This window comes from Sinocyclocheilus grahami, unplaced genomic scaffold (genome assembly GCF_001515645.1).
Source record: "Sinocyclocheilus grahami isolate Dianchi unplaced genomic scaffold, SAMN03320097.WGS_v1.1 scaffold302.1, whole genome shotgun sequence".
Lineage (NCBI taxonomy): Eukaryota > Metazoa > Chordata > Actinopteri > Cypriniformes > Cyprinidae > Sinocyclocheilus > Sinocyclocheilus grahami.
Window position 1 is genome coordinate 246,516 of NW_015505481.1, and position 7,986 is coordinate 254,501.

Genomic DNA, 7,986 nt, shown 5'->3' on the forward strand with positions numbered 1-7,986 from the left:
AGATGAACTGTGACTAGACTTGACTTGACTCAGGAAGATCAACTGTGACTAGACTTGACTCAGGAAGATCAACTGTGACTAGACTTGACTTGACTCAGGAGTGACTAGACTTGACTCAGGAAGATCAACTGTGACTAGACTTGACTTGACTCAGGAGTGACTAGACTTGACTCAGGAAGATCAACTGTGACTAGACTTGACTTGACTCAGGAGTGACTTGACTTGACTCAGGAAGATGAACTGTGACTAGACTTTACTTGACTCAGGAAGATGAACTGTGACTAGACTTGACTTGCCTCAGGAAGATCAACTGTGACTAGACTTGACTTGACTTAGGAAGATCAACTGTGACTAGACTTGACTTGACTCATGATAATGTACTGTGACCTGACTTGACTCGGGAAGATCAACTGTGACTTGACTCGGGAAGATCAACTGTGACTTGACTCGGGAAGATCAACTGTGACTTGACTCGGGAAGATCAACTGTGACTTGACTCGGGAAGATCAACTGTGACTTGACTCGGGAAGATCAACTGTGACTTGACTCGGGAAGATCAACTGTCACTAGACTCGGGAAGATCAACTGTCACTAGACTCGGGAAGATCAACTGTGACTAGACTCAGGAAGATCAACTGTGACTCGACTCGACTCAGGAAGATCAACTGTGACTCGACTCGACTCAGTAAGATCAACTGTGACCAGACTCGACTCCACTCAGAAAGATCAGCTGTGACCAGACTCGACTCGACTCAGGAAGATCAACTGTGACCAGACTCGACTCGACTCAGGAAGATCAACTGTGACTAGACTCGACTCAGGAAGATCAACTGTGACTAGACTTGACTCAGGAAGATCAACTAGGAAGATCAACTGTGACTTTACTTGACTCCTGAAGAACAACTGTGACTAGACTTGATTCTTGACGATCAGTTGTGACTTGACCAGACTCATGATAATAAACTGTGACTAGACTTGACTCATGACGATCAGCTGTGACTTGACTTGACTCATGACGATCAACTGTGACTAGACTTGACTCAGGACGATCAACTGTGACTAGACTTGACTCAGGACGATCAACTGTGACTAGACTTGACTCAGGACGATCAACTGTGACTAGACTTGACTCAGGACGATCAACTGTGACTAGACTTGACTCAGGACGATCAACTGTGACTAGACTTGACTCAGGACGATCAACTGTGACTAGACTTGACTCAGGACGATCAACTGTGACTAGACTTGACTCAGGACGATCAACTGTGACTAGACTTGACTCAGGACGATCAACTGTGACTAGACTTGACTCAGGACGATCAACTGTGACTAGACTTGACTCAGGACGATCAACTGTGACTAGACTTGACTCAGGACGATCAACTGTGACTAGACTTGACTCAGGACGATCAACTGTGACTAGACTTGACTCAGGACGATCAACTGTGACTAGACTTGACTCAGGACGATCAACTGTGACTAGACTTGACTCAGGACGATCAACTGTGACTAGACTTGACTCAGGACGATCAACTGTGACTAGACTTGACTCAGGACGATCAACTGTGACTAGACTTGACTCAGGACGATCAACTGTGACTAGACTTGACTCAGGACGATCAACTGTGACTAGACTTGACTCAGGACGATCAACTGTGACTAGACTTGACTCAGGACGATCAACTGTGACTAGACTTGACTCAGGAAGATCAACTGCGACTAGACTCGACTCAGGAAGATCAACTGTGACTAGACTCGACTCATGAAGAGCAACTGTGACTAGACTCGATTCAGGAAGATCAACTGTGACTAGTGTAACGTTTATTATTATTTATTAGCTCTAAAAAGGGGAATATTTCAGAAACAGCAAGCAAAGGGTTAATCCAAGAGACGTGGCGTGAATCAGAGACCAGGAAAACAGACAAGGCAAGACTAAGACTAGACTAAGAAAACTATGAAAACTTAAACAGGCTTGGTAAGGTAGCTATCCGCTAAACAGGGACACACGCAAAACAATACACGAGACGAAAACAGAAAACACGGAATGGCTCAGTAAGGCAGCTAACACTTGGGGAGTGAAAAATGCAGAACAATACTCGGCAGTGAGAGAGCGGAAGTCCATGGCTTAAGTAGCATGTCTGATTGGATTCAGCTGTGTGTGTGTGATCAGTGCATTCAGCTATGTGCATGTAATCAGTGCAATGGTTGATGGGAAATGCAGTCCAGGGTGATGTGTAACAGTCTGTGTGGTGTGAGAGTCAATGTAATGGGAGAATAACCTCTAGTGGCAATCGGCCTGAAGCCCACGGACCGGATTCGTGACAATTCCAAACTTTTGACCAGCAGTGTACATTTAAGAGTATATAACATTTTATTTTGCTTGCTTGTTTATTTTGAACCAGGCCAAGCATTTCAAATTATTTCTCCAAGGAATTCAAAAGTGCTTGTGAGAATATTAACTATGAGAGATTCAACAGTAGCTCTCTGATCCTGACCATACAATGCTTTCTGCCTCTGATGGCCTTTATGCAGTGAATATTCACCGCTACATGAGTGTCTGAACAGGCTCTTGGGTTCCCCCTCCACACCAGACAGACACACTGGCCTGGCTCTACATTCACTGGAATTAAATCAGGCACTTTTACAGATGGCCCAAGTGAATTATTTATGGCCGCAATAAAGTTATGGCTGCCACTAATTTGGAGTTTGATGGGGTTATTCCTTAACTTAGGATCCTGGGCAAACATGAAGTATTTACTGTTTTCACAGATTTGATTAGTCCTTCATGGTCTCGTGTATCTCTGACGCACAGCACTGAGGCTGCGTAGCCTATCTGTGGATGTCAGATGAAAAAGACTGCAGGGTCGGGAAAAAATTCAAATGCTACATGTATTTATTTTAGACCATAATATAATATTATTATATTTATTAATTTATTAAATTGTAACATGCACAATTTATATTAAAATGCTTCTTTTAATCAACACGTTTCTTTGATTGTTTTTTTAATATACTATTACTAGTTTACACTACATGAAAGCAGCATAATTATTTCTGTGTTTGTATCAACAGGTACTCACACTGTGCATATAAGCATCAAGTGCTTTTAGCTTAATGCAGTGTGACAACATGTATTTGTTGTGCCATTTTGTCACAAAGCATAGACGTGTTAAATGATCCGTCTCTTTTTTTTTTTTGTGGGCAATAACATTACCTATACAGAAATTGTCTTTAAAAAAAAACACCTATCATAAAAAAAAGCCACTGCATTCCCTCTATAACATTATAATTTTGGTAAGGAGTGCTTGCATTTAGATGCATTTGAGGAAAACTTATCTTCACTGCTTCTCTGTATCATCAAGTTGCAAATGCAAAATAATTAGCTGAGTGTTACGAGAGCATGTGAAAACCGTCATCGCTTGCCCCCCCCCCTGCACTGAATCCACAGCGCATTCAGCATGCAGAAGTTTGATTAGCATTAGCGAGGTACACATTTCCTGTCTTGTCAACAGCCCTGTTTGGCCCGAACAAACACATGGCCCATTTGTGAGTAAACTGGGTGTTAGGCAAGCATTAATATTCATCCTTTTCCATCCAGCTTGCTCTGTCTGAGCTCCCTGAGGTATTCACGTCTGATCAGGACAAGCACTCACCCATGTGAGGAGCCTGATGAGTGTAGGAGGCTTAATTAATCAAAGCCGTCTCTCTTGCTCTCTGTGATTCATCTCTTTTTCCTTCAACTTTCTCTTTCCTCTCCATGTTCAGCTCCCTCCTCCGCCCATCATCAAAGTCCTGGTGCTGAGGGGAAATGGAGGCGATCTCCCATCTCTTTCCTGCGATTAGCATCCTGTTGTTTCTGTGTGAACTCAAGCCGTTTAATCAAACACACAGCAGGCCTGGGTCGTAATGACCCCGAAGCGTAACCAGCGAATCTGCTCTTAAAGAACACTTTGAGGTCCGTTAGCTTTGCTTATACAAAGTGGAAAAAGAAGCATCTATCTATAGCTTCTTCTAGCTAGCCCTCTAGTCAAAACAAGCAATGAAAGAGCTGATTCAAAATAACATGAGCTGATAGTATTGAAGTTGTTATTATTTCTGAATTATTAATTTTAGAAGTGCATGTCAAGTGTTTTTAGTATTTTATTCATATTAATAAATATGAATAGTTTAGTTATGTACAATACAATTCAAATATTTTAATTAATACTTTCATTCAGTAAGGATGCATTCAATTGATCAAAAATGACAATAAAATACATTTATAATGTTGCAAAAGATTTCTACTTCAAATAAATGCTATTTCCTATCACTTAAAATCAGCGTATTAGAATGATTTCTGAAGGATCATGTGACACTGAAGACTGGAGTAATGATGCTGAAAATTCAGCTTTGCATCACAGGAATAAATTACAGTTTATAAAACATATAAAAATATATATTTTAAATCGTAATAATACTTCACAATATTAGTTTTTACTGCAGTTTTATTCATCAAATAAATGCCGCCATGGTGAGCATAAGAGACTTCTTTCAAAGATATAACATCTTATTGACTCCAAAACTTTGAACAGTGGTGTATATACTTCTGTATTTCTTTGTCTTTTTATCCTGAAGTTAATGTGAAATCCTGTCATGTTCTGTTCTCCATTAGATGCTTCGATCAATATTAACAAACCAGTATATTCAGGTCTAGACAGGTATGAATTTTGAACTTACGAAGGTAAGAGCCACTAACAAGATCAGTAATGCACGCAAACAACAGAGCATTTCCTGCCTCTGCTGTTGTACACAAGTATATAGCTGTGGTGGACTGTGCTGAAAATCCTATTACACAGAGAGAAAAATGTCATTACAGTAAGAGAGCTGTTTCTGATTCTATTTTCTGTTGCGATGAGGGAAACCCTTGTCAGGGCCGAGTGAAGGGTGTCATCCATCAGATGCTATTGCCTGTCTGGATGATAAGCCTTAATCCACTTGTTTCAGCAGTAGATAGATTAGCGACAGACTAATGCACCGTGAATGAAGCGCTACCACTTGTAGTCAAACACACAGGTGTCAGGAACCATGTCATGGGGCAGGCCAGGAAACGATCACTCTCTGAGCCCATAGCCAAAGTTCATAACACACAAGCTCCTAGAGCATTATACAAAATGATGTTCTGTGTAAAACAAAGAGAAAAAAGGGTTCAATTAGGTACAAATGTGTGCCTTTTAAAAGGGTACTGCCCAAGTGACAGCTTTTGTACCCTTTTATGAAAGTGTAGCATACAGTATATAATGTATATATAATATAGTGTGTATATAATAAATAATACATATCATATAGCAGCCGCAAATAGTACGGCACTTACTCCACGTTTAAAATATCTCTGCATTATTTAACAAAATATCTAACCAAGTGGCATTTCTTTTAAAGAAAATAGCACACGATTTGCATTTTTTAAAGGCTTCCCTGTAGTTCAAACGGTTGATTCATGAAATACATACTGAATGCATTGTATGTGGCTTTGGATGAAAGCTCATGCCAAATGCATAAATGTAAATATAAAAGCTTTAACAAAAAGTATATTAGGTTACAAATAAGAAAACAATAGATATATTGTTCAAAATTAAGGCAAAAATTCTGAAACATATTTGAACACAGTCTGGTTGCCAAATGTAAGTGAAATATTATCATTTTCATTATAGTTTTCAGACTGTTAAAATGTAGGCCAATAGCACAAGATAAAGATGCTATTTTATAGAATGATCCCATGGTTGATCTATTCAGCCATTGTAACAGCATCTTCTACAAAACTCGAAAAAGAAGAAGAAACTCGAAATATCCAAGAGGGCATTATTAAAAGGTACAATGGAGGGGTTGGGCCGAGTGCTGGGCTGCCACGCGTCTTAAATGAAAAATGTCTTTCTGTGTCCCAGGAGCCTGTGAGCGCTGATGCCTTTAGATGCCCAAGCAGCAGAGCATATAAAACCAGGGATATGCAAAACAAGGGGGGAAAAATGAATATGCGAACAAAGGCAGAGCTCCTATCCCCTGGGGTGTGAGGACGAGGACGGGTGCGGGGAGAACTGAAATCACCTCATCCAGCGAGCTACATCATTTTCATGGTGCATAATCTCCAAGGCTCTGCCATGCAAATACCTCATAATGTTGATACGGAAGACTTTCGAGTGGCTGTCAGGGGTGAATTTATATATGCACTGCTAGCCAATGCAGAGCCCTAAATCACTTTCAATTAGGTGACACTTTCAATATACAGACTCTGATTTAGAGATATGGATAGTTCTCCCTGCTTTGAGGCCTGAATCGAGCCAACATTGCCTAATATCAGATTTAATTCAGAAGTTTTGGCCCTCACCCTCCTCTGCCATGTCTATTCCTATTTTCTCTGAGGTAAATTCATTTAGGCTTACTCTTTCTGTTTTAGATGAAGAGAGACACATTTAGTATGTTTGTAACACACCGTGATTCAATAAAAATGAGAAAAAAAGAAAGTAAAGACATCGCTTTTTCTGACTGCTACCTGCTCTATCAAATTTAGCCATTTTGTGCATTTGAGTTTAGCAGATTAGATTTTTTTTGGACATTTATTCAAACAGGAGGCTATAGGCCTATTAAATAAAACAATAATAGGTTAAGTAAATGTCAAATATTGTGCATATACTGTATTTAACAATACATTCACCATTTAAGCAGTATGGAAACTGAATGACTTGCCTGAGGTAAATGTAGGCTAATGTTACATGACAAGGCATTCACAAGCCGTTTTATTTACTATTTTTTGTGAATAAAACACAGATTGGGAGATTAGACTAGACATGATGCAGTTCAGTAAGATGTACTAAATCTTTCAACACCATCTGATATTCATTCTTGTTTTTGTTTTGTTCGAAAACTACAGAGGAAGAGATGGACGGCTTGCTCGGTTACGCTCTCCATGTGTCGCCTGAATGGAGCAACATGTAACGCCACATTAATGACGACCAAAACAACGTTTAGCTGTCGTTTGAATTAAGAGAAACTGAATTATAAGACTTAATTAAAAGTAAAATGTCAAAAATCTAAATTCAGTGTTTAAGTAATTCTGAGTCTCTGAGTATACGTTTCTGCTTATAATCATGTCCTCCTCGAAACGGCTCATCTGACTAGAGCTCGTCATATAGGCCTACTTTTGAGACAGACAGACAGATAGATAGATAGATAGATAGATAGATAGACGAATGATAGGATGTATGCTAACGTGTATTGGTGGCAGAGAGAGCACTCTATCGCACACAGCGGGAAGCTTATTAATAGCTCTAATTTGATAATCAGGCATAGGGATCTGGGGCGATTGTAGAGGAAGTAATTGTGCCTGTAATTGTGGCTCAGTCCAGCTAAGGGCTTTCATTTCCTCTAATGGAGTGAGTGTGGCACAAGACAGAGGAACACGGGCTGTCAGAGCAGTCAAAGGACAGAGCAAAGATTTTATACTTATCCATTTATCATCCCTCCTTCATTTATATTTCCGCTCCTGACACTGATGAAGCCTATCAGATAAAGACAGAGATCATATCATACCTCAAGATAATAATCTTATCTGACACTATGATTCACTATGTGTACCAGTCTCAGTAATAGTCAATGCAAAATCTGATTAAAATGTCTGCCCCTATCTACTGAGTCCACTTCACAGATCATTTAGGACATCATTTAGGGAGTTAAAAGTTTTAATTTGAAGGAGAATACGATTATTTAATATCCTGAATGATTTTACCTCCTTCATTGGGGTGATTTTAAGATTTCTTCAGACATTATAAAGAGACACAGTGTCAGGAAGGTTGAATTGAGCTTAATTGAGACATTAACTGCAGTTAAAAGATCCATATCCTTGTTTAAGGAGTTTCAAGGTGCTGAGTTTTACCTCTCAATTACACATTTTATAACAAATACTACTTTTGATAAATTTTTAAAGTAGCCTAATACCTCACACATCAGGGCTCCAGT

At 39.5% G+C, this 7,986-nt stretch overlaps 1 long non-coding RNA gene across 1 annotated transcript in view; it reads left to right on the forward strand.

Moving 5' to 3' along the window:
- Positions 1–6,978, forward strand: part of LOC107601230 (uncharacterized) — a 17,649-nt gene extending 10,671 nt beyond the window's left edge. The window contains exons 2-3 of the long non-coding RNA XR_001610902.1: positions 5,919–6,107; positions 6,902–6,978. This is a non-coding gene — a long non-coding RNA (uncharacterized lncRNA). The remainder of the gene's footprint in view (positions 1–5,918; positions 6,108–6,901) is intronic.
- Positions 6,979–7,986: the final 1,008 nt, after the last annotated feature.